The 19,656-nt window shown below is 46.2% G+C and overlaps 1 pseudogene; it reads right to left on the bottom strand.

Moving 5' to 3' along the window:
* On the bottom strand, positions 11,294-12,958 carry Gm12397 (predicted gene 12397; annotated as a pseudogene).

A 19,656-nucleotide genomic window follows, 5' to 3' on the forward strand; every position in this document is an offset into this window, starting at 1 on the left:
CCCTGTTGACTGACCCGCCGGCCAGGTCAATGGTTCCCATAGGTCCATATGTTTGAATGCTGGATTCACCATAGTTGGACCTGTTTGGAAAGGATTGGGAAGAGGTGTGGCTTTGTTGGAAGAGGAGTGTCATTGGCGATGGGCTTTGAATTTTCAAAATCTAGCCAATTCCCAGTTAGCTCTCTCTGCCTTGACCTTGTAGGTGAGATGTAAGCTCTCAGCTACTACTCCAGCACCATGCCTGTCTGCCTGCTACCATTCTCCCCACCACAATAGTCACAGACTCCGTAAGCCCCTATTAAACACTTTCTTCTATAAATTGCCTTGGTCATGGTGTCCCTTCACAGCAATAGAAAAGTAGCTAAGACAGCATCCTTCATACAGTACAGACCCGAGGGTGTGGCCAAAGCGTTCCTCTCGCCCTAGAGCCTCCCTGGCCCTCCTCTGTCTTATCTCAACCTCAGAGCTTGCCCCAGCTATGTCCAGTACCAGGAACAGCTTGCTCAGCTTCCAACACACATGCCTGACCATTCCTGATGGGTCAGTTTGCCCCCAATCCTCCCTACAACTCCTGCAGTGCTGGAGCTGGAGACCAAGAAAAAGAGGCAAAATAAAACAAAACAAAACAACCAAAAAACCAAAAACCAAAATGACAACAACAACAACAACAACAAAAAACACTTCAGCTTTGGGCTCTTCATCCCTGAGAGTGGCCACAGGCAACCACTACTACCCAAGGGCAGTGTATTTGAGAAGGTAAAAGCTCTACTGTTAAATAGTCTTAAACTCTTGCCCGGCGAGTGGGGATGTTTTAGAAAGTCATGGGCCAAAAAGAAAAAAGAAAAAAGAAAAGAAAGTCATGGGCCTAGTTAAGCTGAAATGCGCAGCTGAGAACATGCCTTGAAGGTGGTTTTTACTTCGGTGTCCAGCCCAAACTCTCTATTTTCTGATCTTACAAAATATAAACAGCTATGTTGAAAAGCTCCCAACTCGTGCAGCTGTGATGCCCATTCCCCACCTTGATGGGCTGAACTGTGTATGCTCAGCGGTTAAGAGCACTGACTGCTCTTCCAGAGGTCCTGAGTTCAATTCCCAGCAACCACATGGTGGCTCACAACCATCTGTAATGGGATCTGATGCCTTCTTCTGGTGTGTCTGAGGACAGCGACAGTGTTCTCATATAAATAAATCTTTAAAAAGAGAAAGAAAGAAAAAAGGAAGAAAGGAAGGAAGAAAAGCAATGTGTATAGAGGAATAATGAGAGTGACCTTTCTACCCGAGCCCTTATCCTCCCCCAGCCATTGTAGGCAGCTTGGCAGGGAAGATGACAGGTGTGGCCCTGTTCCCTCTCCTTGCTCCTTGCATGGCTGTGTGGCTCTCTGCTCCCTAGCCTGCTGAATCAATTATTGCTAGGTTAGAGCCAGGAGAGAAAGTTGCTCCCAGCCTCTACTTTTTTTTTTCTTGTTCTACTTGCCTGGCCTGACCCAGTGACCTCTAAATCAGCATTTGGCCTGGGGTCTCCTTGATGCTCAGGTTCTCACTTGGTCGTTGTAGGCTCTTCATGGAGCCTGAGAGCCTGAATTTCTAACAAGTTCCTGATACTGAAATGGTACCAGGGTTCCAGCTATGAAGTCTCTGTTTCAGGAAAGGTTATAAGAGCCCCTGGTGTAGGAATTAGTCACTCTGTCCCATTATTTCTCAAGCACCTGTCTCCATCTTTATTGTCTATTGTCATAGTCCTGGACGCAGCTGGGCTCACCTGAATCTGCCTGTGTCTCCCTGGTACGATTGCGCCCCTGGGATAAGGACTCTTTATAGCTCTAATCCCTACCATGGTAGATGCTCAACAGCTCGTTGAATAAATAAACAGATAACTCTTGAAGGTAATTCACAATAGCCATAGATGGTTAATAGTTAAGGCAATATCTCAGTTAGGGTTTTATTGCTGTGAAGAGACACCATGACCCATGGCAACTCTTATAAAGGAAAACATTTAATTGGGGTTGGGTTACAGTTTCAGAGGTTCAGTTTATTATCATCGTGGCAGGAAATATGGCAGTGTGCAGGCAGACATGATGCTGGAGAAGCAGAGAGTTCTGCATCTTGATCTGAAGACTGTAGCTGTCATTGATTAATGGTTCTTAAATTGCCCAGCGCTGACAGTGCGAGTTCCTCACTACTGCCCCAATGTTGTGGATTCTTGAAAGAGGGAGGGAGGGAGAGAGAGAGAGAGAGAGAGAGAGAGAGAGAGAGAGAGAGATTTTTAATATGCCCTAAGCAGCTCAATGGGGGGGGGCACTCTTAAACCTCCATGTAGCTAGCACACTCTCCCCTCTGATATTCCTGAAAAATTATTTACTAAAACCTATATTCCATCCTGGCTGCCCAGGCCCTCTGAGCAATGCCCAACTCTTACGTGTTGGCTGTCTCTCTGTCCTGCACTTCCCAGGCTTGCTGTTTCTGTTCCCCCAGTATGGCAATACTGCCTCTTTCTCAGTACCCTTGCCCAAGAATCCTAAAGTCCCACCTCGGTCTCTCTGCCCAACCATTGGCTGCCGCAACTTTATTTGCCAGTCAGGACCAGCTGGGGGCAGGGACCCTCAGCATCTCACATGTGAATTCTCATGCAATTTTGAGAACCCATAATGCAAGCATTAAACCAAACCCACAACAGAAGGCAGCAGAGGAGACTGTCTCACTGGGCATGCTCAACCACATGTAAGACTTCTAGGCCCTGCCTCAACAAGGTCACACCAACTCCAACAAGGCCACATCCCCTAATAGTGCCACTCCCTATGGGCCTATGGGGGCCAATTACACTCCAACTACCACAGGCAACATTTCCTAGACTAGAAATTTAAGCATTGATTTTGAAGATTAATAGATATTGATAGATATTAATAGGGGAAGGAGGAAAGATTTTATAATCACTTAAACTGAGAAATACTGGATAGGAAATGAATACCCAAGGAACTCCTGATGAACTACTGATAGTGGCCAGTGTCTAAGAGAGAGATCGGATGCATAGCACGAGCCTGCTCCTGGACCACAAAGTGTATCTCTGGAGAAACACCTGGTGAGATGCGTGTGCTGAGGGAGGTGCAAGGAACGACTGCAGCCTAGCACTCACAAAGGCCTTGCGGTCTGGTTAAATCAGCAAGCTTCCTCTTCAATGAAGAGACCCTGTCTCAAAAAGACAGTATCGAGGGCCAGAGAGACGGTTCAGCAGTTATGGGCACTTACTCTTTCGAAGGACCTGGGTTTGCTTCCCAGTACCTAGGTTTGGCTCACAACCATCAGTAACTCCAGTTCCTGGGAACCAATGTCCTCTTCTGACCTCCATAGGCACTAAGCCGCCACATGGTGCACATACATATGTGCAGGTAAAAATAAAATACACATAAGATTAACAACTCTTTTTTTGTTTGTTTGTTTTTTGGGTTTTGGGTTTGGTTTGGTTTTTTTATTTTTATTTATTTATTTGGTTTTTTGTTTTGTTTTGTTTTGTTTTGGTGGTTGCTTTGTTTTGTTTTGTTTTGTTGATTTTTCGAGACAGGGTTTCTCTGTGTAGCCCTGGCTGTCCTGGAACTCACTTTGTAGACCAGGTTAGCCTCAAACTCAGAAATCCACCTGCCTCTGCCTCCCGAGTGCTGGGATTAAAGGTGTGGGCCACCACTGCCCAGCAAGATGAACAACTCTTTAAAAATTAATTAAAATTAAAAATTTAAAGGATCAAAAAAAGACCCAAGTACTTCCTGGCCTCGAAGGCTGGGGCAGTGGAAAACACACATGTGCTCACCCGGCCTCAGATCAGGTGGCGGGTAATACACAAGTAGGTGGAGAGCTGGGAAAGACTGAGAAATGGGATGGTGTGTGGACAAAGGCAGAACTGGGGACACGATGGTGGTGACAGGTGAAAGAGGACTGAGGCTGACATACTGTCACTGCCCAGTAGGGTCAGCAAGATGCTGTGCAGCCTGGAGCTTATAAAGAGGCAGACTCAGCCCCTGGCTCATCTTGGGCAACCATGAAGACCCAAGATGAGAAAGTGTTCCCTTTCTGGATTGGGTCTTCTTAAAGGACCACCATGGTTCTTGATGCCACTGGAGGCCATGTTGGTGTCTGTGATCCATTCTGTAGCCCTAGGCCACAGTGACATTTGAGATCCTTGTGCCACTGCCTGATGCCTTGTTGATGCATCCCTGGGTGGGGGTGGGCGGGCATCCTGATGTGAATGGCCTGTGACAATTTATAAAGCTGAGGCCACATTGAGGCCCCTGACCCCTGCAGCCACTGAAGGCCATGAGAGGGTCAGTGGTCCTGATATGGCCAAGGGCTGTATTGATGTCTGTGTCCATGTTACCATGGGAGCCCATGCAGATGTCTGATGCTTGAAGCCATGTTGCAGGAGAGCTGGCCTCAGTGTGAGCTGGCCCTCAGCATAGCTCTCCTGAGTTGATGGCTTCTGGTGCAGACAGAGGCAGAGACAGACTCATCCTCCCTAGGAGGCTGGTCACAAGGAATTGGCCATGCTACAGTGAGTATCTCAACAACACAAAATGGACTGAGTTCCCCCCCCTTCTTTTTTAAGAGGGGGGGTGTCAGGGGATGGTTCGTGGGGGAGGAGGGACATGGGAAGAGTGGGCGGTATGATCAGGGTGCGTGATGTAAGATTATTCCCAAATAGGAGCTGGAGAGATGGCTCAGTGGTTAAGAGCACTGACTGTTCTTCCAGAGGTCCTGAGTTCAGTTCCTGGCAACCACATGGTGACTCACAACTGTACTGAGATCTGATGCCCTCTTCTGGTATGTCTGAAGAGGGAGACAGTGTGTTCACATATATAAAATATTTAAATCTTTTATTAAAAAAACAAATAATAAAAAATAATATTTTACAAAAGAATAAAAAAATAGAAGAAGCCATCCAATGTTGACTTCTGGCCTCCATGTGCACTCACACACACACACAAACACATACATAGGATCTCCCCCACCCCCCACCCCCCAACACACACACAAGTACATGGAAACAAAACAAAACTTTAGGACATTGCTTGAATTCAGCTGTGATTAGTACCAAAAGAAATTTGGAGGCAATTTATTAAGAAACAAAGAGGGAGGATAATGTGTGTGAATGAAAACATATGCGTCAGAGGCCTCTCACTCCTGCCTATGTAATTAGAAAAATTGTCTCATGGGTCCAGTAACAGACATCCACAAGGGTATTTGTCACTAAGGTATTTGGAAGTGTTTGTAGATCTGGATGCAGTAGTGCATCTGAAAGGAAGGGAATGAGGAGAGTATGTGATATGTGTTCTGTTTTCCTTGTGATTATTTTTTCTAAATAAGGCCATGCTGGCCTTGAACTCATAATCCTTCTGCCTCAGCCGCCAGAATGATGGGATTAAAGGTACGCGCCACCATCTGTGCCAACTGTCCACTCTTTGACCACAGCAAGGGTCAATGGTGTAGGTGTACCTCCAACAAACGTGGATTCTTCGAGCTTGGTAGCAAATGGAGGAGAAAGCTAAGACACAGAAGGAGACCTCCAGCACAGTGCCTCCTGCTTCAAGAAAACCACTCACCCCTTTACTAGCAGCCCTTAGGGAACAGAGGCAAAGGCAGAGGCTGGTGGTTCGCTGTGAGTTCAAAGCCAACCTGGTCTATATAGTGAGTTACAGGCCAGATGGGGCTATACAGTAAAACTGTAAGAAGAGAAAAGAAGAGAAGAGAAGAGAGAAAAGAAAGAAAAGAAGAGAAAAGAAAAGAAAAGGAAAGGAAAGGAAAGGAAAGGAAAGGAAAGGAAAGGAAAGGAAAGGAAAGGAAGAAAAGAAAAGAAGAGAAGAAAAAAGGAGAAAAGCATTCAGTAGCCAGTTGTGGAGGAGTATGCCTATAATTCCAGCAGTTTGGAAGTGGAGGCAGAGGGATCAGGAGTTCAAGGTCAGCTTCAGCTACATGTTGAGTTCAAGGCAATCTGAATCTACATGTCTCAGAAATAAAATTAAAACAAAACCCACAAAACAAAACCACCTCTCACAATAGAATGATGAAATCATTCAACAGTTAAGCCTTTGTGATTTAGGTGTCATTGCCACCTTGTGGTAGTAACTGCAAACTAAGCCAGAATTCCTATTAAAATTTTTTTTTTACCTTGTTTGGTTGTTTGGTTGAGGTGTGGGCATGCTCCTGCCACTGTAATGTGTGAAGGTCATAGGACTACTTGTGTGAAGGTCATAGGACAATTTGCCTGAGTCGTATTCTCTTTCCACTCTGTATGTTCCAGGGATCAAACTTGGGCCCTCGGGGTTAGCCACAAGCCCCTTCACTTGCTGAGCCATCTCCCCAGCCCCCTTCCTAGCCCTCTTCCAGTCCTCCCAAGCCCCTCCCCAACCCACTTTTTTTTTTTTCTTTTCTTTTCTTTTTTTTTTTTTTTGAGATGGAGCTCACTGTGTATCCCTGGCTGACTTGAAACTTGCATGTAGACCAGGCTGGCCTCAAACCCACAGAGATCCACATACCTCTGTCTCTTAAAGGCTGGAACTAAGGACTTTTTTAAAAGAGCCACTTTGTCAGACTCCCTTTAAAAACAAACAAGCAATAAAAACCAACAAACAAGATTTACATACAGTAAATAGCCCAGATCAAGTGTACATTTTGAGACTGTATCAGGAGGCCAGGTGTGAATTTCATATTTACAGGTCAGTCACAGGCTAAGGCCTTGGAGGCTTGAATTGGCTCACTTCACCGGCAGAGAAATAACCTATCATATATGATAGATATGTAAGGGTCCGAAAATCGCTGAAGGAAGATCCCAGACTCAGATAGTATGCAAAAACAAAGAACGTTTATTCTGCAAAAACACCAGTATTCGGGGGTGGGGGGGTGGGGGTGGGGTGTCAACATTTTTCAAAATGGTGACCCCAGACAAAGACAGGAAGGTCTTCTTATAGAGAACAGAGAAACTTCTACAGTAGTAGGTTCTCATATGGCTTTTCAAAAGCCCTTAGTGATAGTTTTCCCCCTCCACCCTGACTTCCCATCCTCTATCATACTTAATCCTTCTTGTTTTATTTCCTAGTCTTTATCCCTTTATAACACTATACTCTATTTCTGCAACCGTAAAAGAGCTCCTCGTCCCCAAATGGCCAAAGTACAGAGAATAAGAGACTTTGGAAAGCTCAGCCCTAAATGAGATGTTTATATCACAATCCTCCCCTCAAGTCCCAGGGACCTACAGGGGCGGGGGGGGGGGGGATGCAGCGTGGGGGGGGGGGGGTAAGGACCAGAAGTGGTGGAAGACTCCAAGGAAAACAGCATTTTCCAGACACACAGGGCAGATGCTCTTATGAACCCCCAGACTGTGACAAGATCTGTCTAGTTCATGTCAGATAAAATCCCAGCTTGGGGTCTGGAGAGATGGCCCAGAGGTTAAGAGCACTGACTGCTCTTCCAGAGGTCCTGCGTTCAACTCCCAGGAACCACATGGTGGCTCACAACCATCTGTAATGGGATCTGATGCCCTCTTCTGGTGTGTCTGGAGACAGCTACAGTGTACTTACATATAATAAATAAATAAATCTTTAATTTTTTCTTTTTTAATCCCAACAGGGAAGAGGTGGGTGTGAAGCCCCACAGCCAGCTAAAGAGCTATTGATAAGTATTTGGTGGCTGTTAGGAGAGGGAAAGGCTGACAGGAGGTGATGCTTCTGGTGGGGTGGGTCAGAGTAGATCTGGAGGCGCTCGAAGAGGGGTCTCTCTTCATCAACCAGGTCCACACAATCTGGGAGCTAAGATAGCCACCATGAAGAGACACTGTCGATGTGCAGGAAGCTTGGCTACAGCACTTAAATTGCCCCATTAATGCAGTCTAGCAGCAGTTGAGATTCCCCCTTTTGAAAAGGGAAAGCAGCAGGCAAGGCCGCACAGCAAGTAAAGCCAAGGCAGGCTGCCAGATGCTGTGGGAAAGACAGGTTCCTGCCCTTCCCAGCTCCCAGGGGCGCCCCGGGGGAATCCCGGAAGGAAGAACCCGCAGCTGTCGGAAAAGTTAACGAAGAGGTGTTGGTCAGGGTTCCCGGACCTCTCCGGGCAGGTGGAAAGGACAAGGTGAGCCAAGATCACACCCTGCCCCACACCCACCTTTGCAAGCAGGATCTTTGGCAACTTTCAGGCTAGGCAGGAGGCAATCACCGCGCCCAGAAGGGCTGGCAGCTCTTACACCCATCAACTCTCCCGAATAGTAAATATTTAGCGAATGCCATTAGAACAGAAGAAATCTTTTTTTTCACCTGTCTCTGGCTCAACACCCGGGAGCTGCTGAAAGGGCCGCCGGATATAAGTAGCTTTCTTGAGAAGTGGACCAGGTTGAACATTTTAGCTTTTATGACCTTTGGGTCAAGACTTCTGTTAGCATACTGCGAGACAGCGTAATGGTTAATTATTTCACTCTGCTTCCTTGGCAACAATGTGGCACATGCCATCTTGGTTAATAATAAAAGGCCAGTTCCCTGGCTACATTGATCTGCCGGAGAGATAAGCATGTGCATTGTACAACCCAATCTCGGCCTTCACTTGGGTTTGGGGTTTTTGCTGCTTGCTTGCTTGCTTGCTTGCTTGCTTGCTTGCTTGCTTGCGTTGATATTTCTTGGTTTGGTTTGGGCTTTTTGAGACAGGGTCCCTCTGTGTGTCTTGCCTCTCCTGGAACTCTCTTTGTAGGCCTATCTGTGCCACAGTGGTGTGGATTAAGCCTGTCTACAGCAGGTGAGCATGATTACAGACCCTGAGTGATGGTCCCTTACTGTCCCCTCTCCTGCACAGGCATGAGTATGCGTGTACTCCCCCATATACAGGCAGGTACACCCACACACTCATGCACACAGGTAAATAACAAAGATTTTAAATGAATTATTTATTTATCCATTTATTTATCTAGACAGGTGCTTACTGTGTAGCCCTGGCTGACCTAGAGCTATGTAGACCAGGCTAGCCTTAATGTTACAGAAATTTACCTGCTTCTGCCCCTGCCTCTGGACCACTGGGACTAAAGGTGTAAACCACCATGTCCAGCCTTTTATTTTTTAATTTTATTTTTTATTTATTTTCTTGGGCTGGAGAAATGGCTGGTGGTTAAGAGCACTGACTGCTCTTCCAAAGGTCCTGAGTTCAAATTCCAGCAACCACATGGTGGCTCACAACCACCCGTAATGAGATCTGACGCCCTCTTCTGGTGTGTTTGAAGACAGTTACAGTGTACTTATGTACAATAATAAATAAATATTTAAAAATTATTTTTAGGGCTGGTGAGATGGCTCAGTGGGTTAGAGCACCCGACTGCTCTTCCGAAGGTCCAGAGTTCAAATCCCAGCAACCACATGGTGGCTCACAACCATCCGTAACAAGATCTGACTCCCTCTTCTGGAGTGTCTGAAGACAGCTACAGTGTACTTACATATAATAAATAAATAAATCTTTAAAAAAAAAAAATAAAAATTATTTTTAAAAAGATTAATTTTCTTTATGCATATGAGTGTTTTGCCTACATGTATGTCTATTAACGACATGTGTGCCTGGTGCCCATGGAAACCAGGAAAGGGTGCCAGATCTCCTGAAACTGGAGAGGAAATGGAACTCCCAAAGCTGGAGTTACAGGCAGTTGGAAGTCACTGAACATGGGTCCTGGAAATTAAACTTGGGTTCGGATCCAGAGCAGTATACACTTAACTGCTGAGCCATCCCTCCAACACCTAGTACATCTCTTATTTTGTCTTTTTTTTTTTTTTCTAGAGCTGAGGACCAAACCCAGGGCCTTGCGCTTGCTAGGCAAGCACTCTACCACCGAGCTAAATCCCCAACCCCCTAGTACATCTTTTCAATGGGGTAGATGTTGCTGTGTACCAACTCAAAGCTCTTGGGTACCAGCTCTGGGCCTGGGTGGTAACTGAGTTGGTCAGCCTGCCAGCTCTCCTGTACCACACCACCATGGCCAGCTCTCCAGCACTGCCCTAGCTAGCTCACCCAATGCTAAAGCCAGCAAGGGGCAGAGCCAGATCACCTGTGCACATGCCACCAGCCACCAGGGCCAGGTCTGCTGTGCATACATACAAGCAGAAGGCCACCTACCAACCCATGGTGAGGGTAGGCAGAAGACACTTGGAGGTGATGTGGTGAAGAGATGGGAGAGAAAGAGCCGTGGACTGGTTTGAGTACTATGAAGAGAAGCGGAACTAGAGATGTGAGGGTGGAGAGGAACAACCGATGTGAGTAGCCTGCTCTGCCACCTGAGGCCATGGTAAAGTCCCAGCCCATGCTGCTACTGAGAGCTGTGTCTGGGTCCATGGCCATGAAACGGCAGGGGTATGTGCCATCGTCCAAGGCCTTCACTGAGCTGACCCTGCCCCTCACTGCCTGTAGCACTCAGGAGAGTGGCTGTACCATGCCTGGGCAGCACAGTAGAGCTGGCCCTGGAGGCTGGTGAAACATGCGCAGGTGAGCTAACCCCTCCGCTCTAGCATTGGGTGAGGTAGCCAGGGCAGTGCTGGAGAGCTGGCCCTAGTGGTGTGGTACAGGAGAACTGGTGGACTGACCAACTTGGTTACCACCCAGGCCCAGAGCCAGAGCTTTGAGTTGGTACACCGCAACATCTACCCCAACTATGAACTGCTGGAGTGCACGAAGAGGCAGATCCTGCAGAACCAAAACTTCAGGATCTCCATGACACAGGACCACAGCAGGATACCCAAGGGGAGTCCCAGGGAGGATCCGGTCTTGACAGTGTAGCAGGGGCCTCAAAGCAGACCACTGACTCATTGCAATGAAGTGTTGGGAGATGGTTGTGTGCAGTGTGTATTCAGATGTTGATTTCTGTGCCCAGAGATTTGGTTGCAGTCCAGATGTTGGCACTGTCAAACATCTCCTGTCTCCATGTATAAAAACTGTTTTCCACCACTTCCGATTGATTAATAAAGAGATGATCAACCAATAGCTGGGCGGAGGGAGGGAGGGAATTACAGAGAGAGATTCTTGATGTGTGTGTGTGTGTGTGTGTGTGTGTGTGTGAGAGAGAGAGAGAGAGAGAGAGAGAGAGAGAGAGAGAGAGAGAGAGAGTCTCCATGAGAGGACAGATGAGCAGGAAAAATGGGGGCTGGAGAGATGGCTCAGTGGTTAAGAGCACTGACTGCTCTTCCAGAGGTCCTGAGTTCAATTCCCAGCAACCACATGGTGGCTCACAACCAAATGTAATGGGATCCGATGCCCTCTTCTGGTGTGTCAGTATACTCACATACTAAATAAATAATTCTTTTTTTTTTTTGTACAATTGTTTATATAAATCCAACAAAGGTCAAACTGCATCAGGGAAAGGTTAGGAAACACCACCAAACAACAAGGGATGCAGAACTTACCAACTAAAGTGAGAACTGAACACTTGAGAGGAGGAGGACAAAGGAAAGGGTGTGGGCACATTTATTCTACCTGATTCTTGGTATAAATTAGACCTATGTAAGTAGAATACAAGAGCTCATGCTTGGAGCAAACCCTCCTGAGTGTAAAGGCTCAAGTCTGAGGGAGAGGTGAAGTCTATTGAAACTTGGCAAAGTGTTTTACCTGGACTATACTTTACACATATCCACAACATGCTTGTGTAGCTTCTTGACATACACAGTAGGCTCTCAGCATCCAGTTAAACATGCTTTTTAAGTGGAAGGTCATAGCCCCCTGTCACACCTGGGCACATCTGGAGATGGGCTTTTTATGTTGACATAGTACAGGTTAACTCTCCTACCTGAAGGACAGTTGGCAATCTAAATAATAAAAACACTGGTATGCATTCAAATCTCCCATAAATAATTTTTAAACAATTTATACAAAAATAGCTCTGCATAATGTAAGATGTAACAAAACCAACTAAACAAAATGTGTCAACGACGGCTGCAGATGGTGTGTGTGTGGTCCACTCCATGTTGACGCCAGAAGCCTCAGCATTGCAAGGAACAAGTGCCCCAAACAAAAACTACTGATAAAAACACCAAGCTTAGGCTTCTAAGAGGATTTCTCCAAAGCTCATCTTCCTTTCCAATTGGAATGTCTTCTAAAGGCCGCCTTAGAAATGGTCCAGAAAGCAGTGCAGTTACGATGCAGAAAGAGCAAAGGAAAACATCTGGCTCACTCATCCCAAAATGGGTGGTTGAATGGCTTCCCCCTTGGCAAGATTTGCAAAACAGAACTGTGTCCTGTAGTCTCTAGTTTCAAATTCCAAAGGGAAATATAGGCCCACTTGATTTTGCAGTCTTTCACCCTTCCTGGTTGTATTCCCCCCAACCCTCCATATTTACATACTTGTCCTGGAACTAACTTAGTTTTTGCAGGAGTTTCTCTTCCACTTGCCCAAATTGGACACTCACAGACATTTCAGCTATGAATTGCTCACAGCCTTCCTTGGTGACTTGCTTGCAGTACCTCAGGTCAATATGACAGATATTTCCACAGCGTTTGAAGAAGGACAGGCACAGGTCAGTTACCTTATTACAGTCTGATAGGTTGACCTCTGTCAGCGAGTCTCGGGTGGTGGTGCCGACGGCAGTGAGCAGGTTGATGGACTGGTCATTGATGTGGTTACAGTAACTGAGTTGGAGCTTCGAGAGCAGGGGCATATGGCGAATAATGAGCCGCAGGGAGACATCTGTGATGTCCAGGCCAGCTAGGCGCAGCTCTACAATGTTCCGGAGCTTGCTCCGATTGTCCATCTGACCTGGCCTGTTGTCTGTGGGTGGAGACAGGAGATCCCTCATCTGGGCATCCTTTAGTCCTTCTACCCACTGGACATCCAGGGTCCGGAGCAATGGACAACTGGAGCTACAGAGGGCTGAGACAGCGATCCATGAGCAGCCTGACAGCACCAAGTCTCGGAGCCCAGGCAACCGGTTGATGAGCCAACTCAGCTGCTTCTTGGAGATGTTGGTCCAACAATGGGGGCTGGAGAGATGGCTCAGTGGTTAAGAGCACTGACTGCTCTTCCAGAGGTCCTGAGTTCAATTCCCAGCAACCACATGGTGGCTCACTTCCGATGCCCTCTTCTGGTGTGTCAGTATACTCACATACTAAATAAATAATTCTTAAAAAAAAAAATGGGACACGTGGCTGGATAGAAGGCAGCCGTAGGCAGGTTAGAATGTGATTAGAATGGATGAGGGCCCTGCCCAGATATAGTGCAAGAAGCTTTTAAATACATATAGCGGGTCCCGATGCCATTATGTAGAGCAAGGGCAGGTGTAGAAGAGCTTTATAGTTTTACAGGGAAGTCATTTGCAAGTAAAGATGTGTGGATGGACGGTACACCGTGTTGTCCCTGTATACTACAACACACCACGGCTCCCGTGACAAATTGTTTGGTTTTTTTTTTTTGTTTTTTTTTTTTTTTGGTTTTGTTTGTTTGTTTTCTCTTTTGTTTTTAAATTTTTTTATTTTGGTGGGGAGGGAGGTTGCAAGAGTGGAAGGCAGATAAAAACCCACAGGGCTATGAGTGGGATTGGGGTGCATAATGTGAAATTCACAAAGAACCAATAAAAAGTTTAGATGAGGAAGAAATACAGGGTGATGCCCAACTCTGCCTTAAGTACCAGGATCGTGGCAGTGCTTTCCACCTGTACAATTGAATAGTTCTGGGTAGATGGTTGACTTTTGGGTATACTAAGTAAAGGAGTCTATAGGATACAAAGGAATAAGAAATATTCCCTATGTGAATTTCAGTTTCCAGAAAAAAATTTAAGTGCTGGAGAAAAATTGTAGAGTTGGAGAGATGGCTCAGCAGTTAAGAGCACTGACTGCTCTTCTAGAGGTTCTGAGTTCAATTCTCAGCAACCACATGATGACTCACAACCATCTATAATGGGATCCGATGCCCTCTTCTGGTGTGTCTGAAAACAGCTACAGTATGCTCATATAAAATAAATAAATCTTTAAAAAAGAAAAAAAAGAAAGGGAGAGAGAGAGAAAGAGAAAAAGAAGATTGTAGGAGGCTGACTGACTGATTAGAACTTTGTGGTTGTGGGGAGTTGGGGTGTTTTGATCTAGAGCCAAATTACCCTGGGCTATCTTTAGTTCCCCAAGTAATTACTTAATCATTAACATGTTCTTAGCCTAACTTCCTTGTGTCTATCAGGTTAAACCTTCTAGAATTTTTTTTTTTTAACAGAACACTAGCTTTCATCAAACCCAGGGCTAAGAATGTCATCAGGTAGTTTCTGAGACCATAGCAGAGACTTCCCCCTTCTTACTGTAACCCAGTCACCTGATGCTCCCACCAACATATTTGAAAAGTGACTTGATTTATGACTTTCTTTTGTTGTGTAACCATAAAAACTCATGAAACTTTCTCCACATTGCAACATGTAATTTAGGTCAATGTGAGTCCATGCTCCTGGGATATGGTCACTTATATTTTATATTACAATAAACACTTACTGCTTTGTGCTAAGAGCAGTTCTGCAACACTGTTACTATTTCTAGGAGGACCTTGTTTACAGCTTAACTGTGCCTATCCCCACTGCGCTCCACAGCCAGCTCCTTAAGGCTAGGCTATGAGCTTTACTGATCTCTGGAGTTCTCAACCCGTGGGTCACCTAAGACCGTCAGAGAACACAGATATTTGCATTACGATTCATAACAGTGGCAAAATGTCCAGTTATGAAGTAGCAACAAAAACAGTTTTATGGTTGGGGGGGGGTGTCACCACAACACAAGGAACTGTATTAAAGGGTCTCAGCATTAGGAAGGTTGAGAACCACTGGACTAGAAGGTGGCACATGATTGGTGTGCCACACAGTAGGTGCTCATCCTGTCTGCTGTGTGGCAGGATAGGATGTACTTGTGGAGAGATGGCTTCAGCCTGTTAAGTCCTCCCTGGATGACAATAAGATAAGAGAACTACGCAGCAGCTAGGTCTGTGGCAATGAGACTGCTAACATTCCCTATTGGAGAGGGGGTGAGCATAGGACTCCACTGTCACAAGACACTCTCCTAGGGTTCCAACTCCCAGCCCCAGTTAGAAATGCTAAAGTGTGTCAGAGGTCCAAACACTAACAGGGGTGAGAGTTGGTGTTACTCCTGTAAATAACCCAATTCACTTATTAATTTGCCAAGATAGACTTGTTGGAGTCTCTGTTTAAAAAACAAAAAACAAAAACAAAACAAAACAAAACAAAAAAAAACAACTCTTCAGGTATATGGTTCAGTTATAGAGTGCTAGCCTTGCCTGCTCCAAGTCTTGTGTTCTATTCAGGCAGGCATGGTGGTACATGCTTGCAAATCCCTGCTAACAGCGAGCTAAGAGAATCCTCCTTGGACTCGAAGCTCACACAAGTGAATGGTATCCCTCCTCCCACCCCCTTTTAGGGAGCCAGCGGACAGACAGACAGACGAAGCAGAATGGGGGCCGTGAGTTTCAGAGTCTGGCCTCTGAGGAGCCCAGGACAGCAGGGCTGTGCAGCTTCGTGGGTTCAGACCGCGCCTCCCTAGTTAGAGTGGGTGCTAACACCCACGGCTTGTCACAGCAGGTCCATGTGTAAGGGGAGGACACTTTAGACTTCAGGAAGGGTGGAGCAGGATATGGACTGGGGCCAGGGAAAAGTGGTCTAGAGACAAGCTGGCCACGTTGACCATGCCATCTGGCAGACCCAAAGCCTGCTTGAGTTCACTTAATCCATCCCAAATCAAACAAGATCCTATTCTTTCATCTGTGAACTGGAACTGTGAATCAGACGTCACGGATGAGCTGCTGTTGTCCGTGGAGAGGCAGTGCTTCTGGAAGAGCTAGCCCTACCCCAAGCTGAGCAGACGGCAGGAGAGCCCCTGCTGAGGATAGGAGTGTTGGCCTGGCCAAAACACATGTCCTGGCCTTTACCCCAATAGGGCAGATGAAGAAATGGCCAGTGACCCTGATATAGGCATCTCTACTCTAACTGTGTGGAACCCAGCACCTGTGTAGGCCTTGACCTTTTTCTGTCTAGAGATCCCTGCCCAGTTCCTTCCCTGGTGTCATGGTGGCTGTATCTAGTCTGTCTCACATTCTCCTCTCCATGGCCCTCATAGCCTCCGGGAGTTATTTACTATTGGTTTGTATTTTCAGGCCTATCTTTTTCCTTTAAGATTTTATTTTTAGGGCTGGAGAGATGGCGTAGCGGTTAAGAGCACTGACTGCTCTTCCAGAGGTCCTGAGTTCAAATCCCAGCAACCACATGGTGACTCACAACCATCTATAATAAGATCTGATGCCCTCTTCTGGTGTGTCTGAAGACAGCCACAGTCTACTTATAGATTTTGTTTTTAGTTTTAATTATGAATATGTAAGGCAGTATTTGTGCGTGAGTGTAGAGCCTTTAGAGGCCAGAAGAGGGCGACAGATTCCCTGGAGCCTGAGTTACAGAGCAAGAGCAGTGCCTGCCCTTAATGGATTGCTGAGCATCTCCCCCGCCCAAGCCATTTCTTGGATTCATGAACATCTTCGGGTCGAAAGAGGAGGAGCAGGCATGTTCACAAGCTTACCTGAGGAGTTGGTGGCGCTGAGTGTGGTGGAGGACTTGGCGTGACTTGGGCTGCCCTCTGTACTTTGAAGGGTGCATAGTTCAAGATGCCTGCTTCTTTGAAGCAAGTTAAGTCATTGGTAGGTATTCTGGCCATGTTGATAGAGGTCTGAAGTTCAAAATGAGGGAGGAGACAAATTCCTGTGTGTCTCCATCCCTTTCTCACTTTGATGTGAGATAAGCAATGAAGAGCTTCCCTGAAGCCTCACTGTGTGCAAGGGAAAGAGAGCAAGCAAGAGGAATAACTGGTCACTTTCTGCAGCTTAGGAGGCCAGAGTCAAAGCTGGGGCCCTCTCAAGCATTGGGACAACAGATCTCTTGGGTAAAGAGTTCTGATCTAAGCCTCGAGTGATGACGGTGGTAGGTAGTGATCTCCATCACTGCAGGATCAATGCCTTTGGAGGAGGGGGTGTTAGTTGGAGATGCTGAGGGAAAACCTGAGTGGAAGATGGGCAAGCAGACTCTAAGGACTAAGGACTCCTCTACCTTGCTTTACAACAGAAAACCGTCGTTAAGTATTTGCTTGGCTCAGCAGTTGAAGGTGTCTGCCGCCTACCTCAAAGACCAAGGGGTACTTCAGGCAGGGCTCTACTGCAATCTGTGGCTGTAGAGGTGTCTGCCTCGATGCCCAGTGACACCCAAAGAGTCTTCCTATTGATTCATTATGCTTTTTTTTATGAGTTGATTTTTTTAAAGAAATATTATTTATCTAATGTATATGAGTACCCTGTAGCTGTCTTCAGACACACCAGATGAGGGCATCAGATCCCATTACAGATGGTTGTGAGCCACCATGTGGTTGCTGGGAATTGAACTCGGGACCTCTGGAAGAGCAGCCAGTGTTCCTGACCCGGTACTGCTTTTCTTGAAAGGAATCTCATCTATATCACAGAGGACCTGAAAAGAATGGCAACATTTTCCTTTTTCTAAATGATTGGGTTTTAGCATTTGTTTATGTATTGTTGTGTGTACACGCATGCCGTTGGGGGTTGGGGAGGGGGGTGCTTGTAGGCCAGAGGACAACTTTGTAAGTCTGTTCTCTCCTATCTTTGTGTGATTCCTGGTGTTGATCGCAAGTTCTCAGGCTTGGGCTCCCAGTGTGTTTGTTTATCTATGAGCCACTTCAACATTATTTTTGATTCTTCATTGTAATCCAAGATGGCTGAAACAGCTGGCGGCCATCATCCTACCTCAGTCTCATAGGCACTGAGATGGCAGAGATTTGCCTCCATGGCCAGGTCAACATGTCTTTCTTGTTATGTTCTCTTGAGAGGAGGTTACAGGGTATGGGGGCTAAGCCATAGAGTATGTAAAGTGTGCTGTCATTTTTGTTTTGTTTTGTTTTAGATCTCTCTTATGTGTTTGGATGTTTTGTCTGCAAATATGCATGTGTACTATGTGTGTCCTGACGAAGTCAGAAGAGGGCTTCAGATCCCCTGGAATTAGAGTTATTGATGGTTGTTAGTCATCATGTGGGTGCTTGGAATTGAACCTGGGTCCTCTGCAAGAGCATTCAGTATTCTTAGCCACTGAGCCATCTCCCCTATATGGCGTAATATAATGTGATATAGATATAGATAGTATAGATATATATTGATATATATTGATAGATAGAGATATATATATTGATATTGTCAGTCAGTTGTCCCCACTTCATGGTATCAAAAAAGGAGGTAGAGGTGACAGGCTCGTCAGGATCCAAGTTTAGTTCCCAGCACCCCTATGAGATAGCTCAGTCACCTGTAACTCCAGCTCCCGAGGATCTGATGCCCTCTTCTGAGCTCCACGGGCATCTGCACTCATACATGTGCAAACCCACACACAAGCACACAGACACATATGTAAGAAAAAAATGTTTAACACATTAAAAAAAAATAAAAGCAAGTTTTAGGGGCTGGAGAGGGCTTGGTTAAGAGCGCTTGTTGCTTTTGCAGGGGATCTGGGTTTGGTTGCCAGCACCGACCTGCATAGGGTTTTACAGCCAGGGGATCCAGCACCCTCTTCTGTCCTTTGAAGGCACCAAACATACGCATGGTGCCCACATATACATACAGGCAAAACACTCATACTCATAAAATAAAAATAAATCTTTTTTTTTTTTCGTTTTTCGAGAGGGTTTCTCTGTATAGCCCTGGCTGTCCTGGAGCTCACTTTGTAGACCAGGCTGGCCTCGAACTCAGAAATCCGCCTGCCTCTGCCTCCCGAGTGCTGGGATTAAAGGTGTGTGCCACCATGCCCGGCAAAATAAATCTTAAAAAATCCTTTTAAAAAGCTTTTCGGGGACTGGAGAGATGGTTCAGTGGTTAAGAGCATTGACTGCTCTTCTGAAGGTTCTGAGTTCAAATCCCAACAACCACATGGTGGCACAACCATCTGTAATAAGATCTGACACCGTCTTCTGGTGTGTCTGAAGACACCTACCATGTACTTATATATAATAGTAAATAAATCTAAAAAAAAAAGAATTTAAAAAAAAGTTTTTCAAATTAGTTCCCTTTACCTTATTCCGCACTGTCTGCCGTCTCCACCACTGTCCCCAGGGGAGCCCTAGGATAGGAGCTGAGCCAGAACTATCACCTTTGTGTGGGCTCCTGTCTCAATACGTTGAACGGGAACTGGGGTTGATCAGCAGAAAAGCGTTTGCCCAGGACTGCCAAGACACAAACTCAGTCCTCAGCAGGAGAACCAAACACTTATGTGAGGTCCAAAGTGGCCGAGGCATCCATGACTCTCTTCCCCTCTCCCTGTCTCCTGCTGTGCCCCCTACTTTCATCCCCTGTTGTCATCTGTTTCTGTGTTTCTCTCTGCTTCCTCTCCCTCCCACTTCTTGCTTTAATAGACACATGGTGGCAGCTTTGCAACCTGTCCAAACCCTTTTTGCTTGCTCTGGACACCTGCCAGCCCCAGCTCTGCCCTAGGGCCCAGCGTTATATCACCACAAAGTCAGCTTTGAGCCTTGAGCAGGCCCTTCCCAGGTGTCAGGATGAAGAGATTAACGGGGTGACACTGTAGCTGCCAACTGGTCACAGATAAGATAAGAGTGGAGATCAGCACAATAAATAGGTCCCAACCTCACTGTCAGCCC

This window comes from Mus musculus, chromosome 4 (genome assembly GCF_000001635.26).
Source record: "Mus musculus strain C57BL/6J chromosome 4, GRCm38.p6 C57BL/6J".
Classification (NCBI taxonomy): Eukaryota; Metazoa; Chordata; class Mammalia; order Rodentia; family Muridae; genus Mus; species Mus musculus.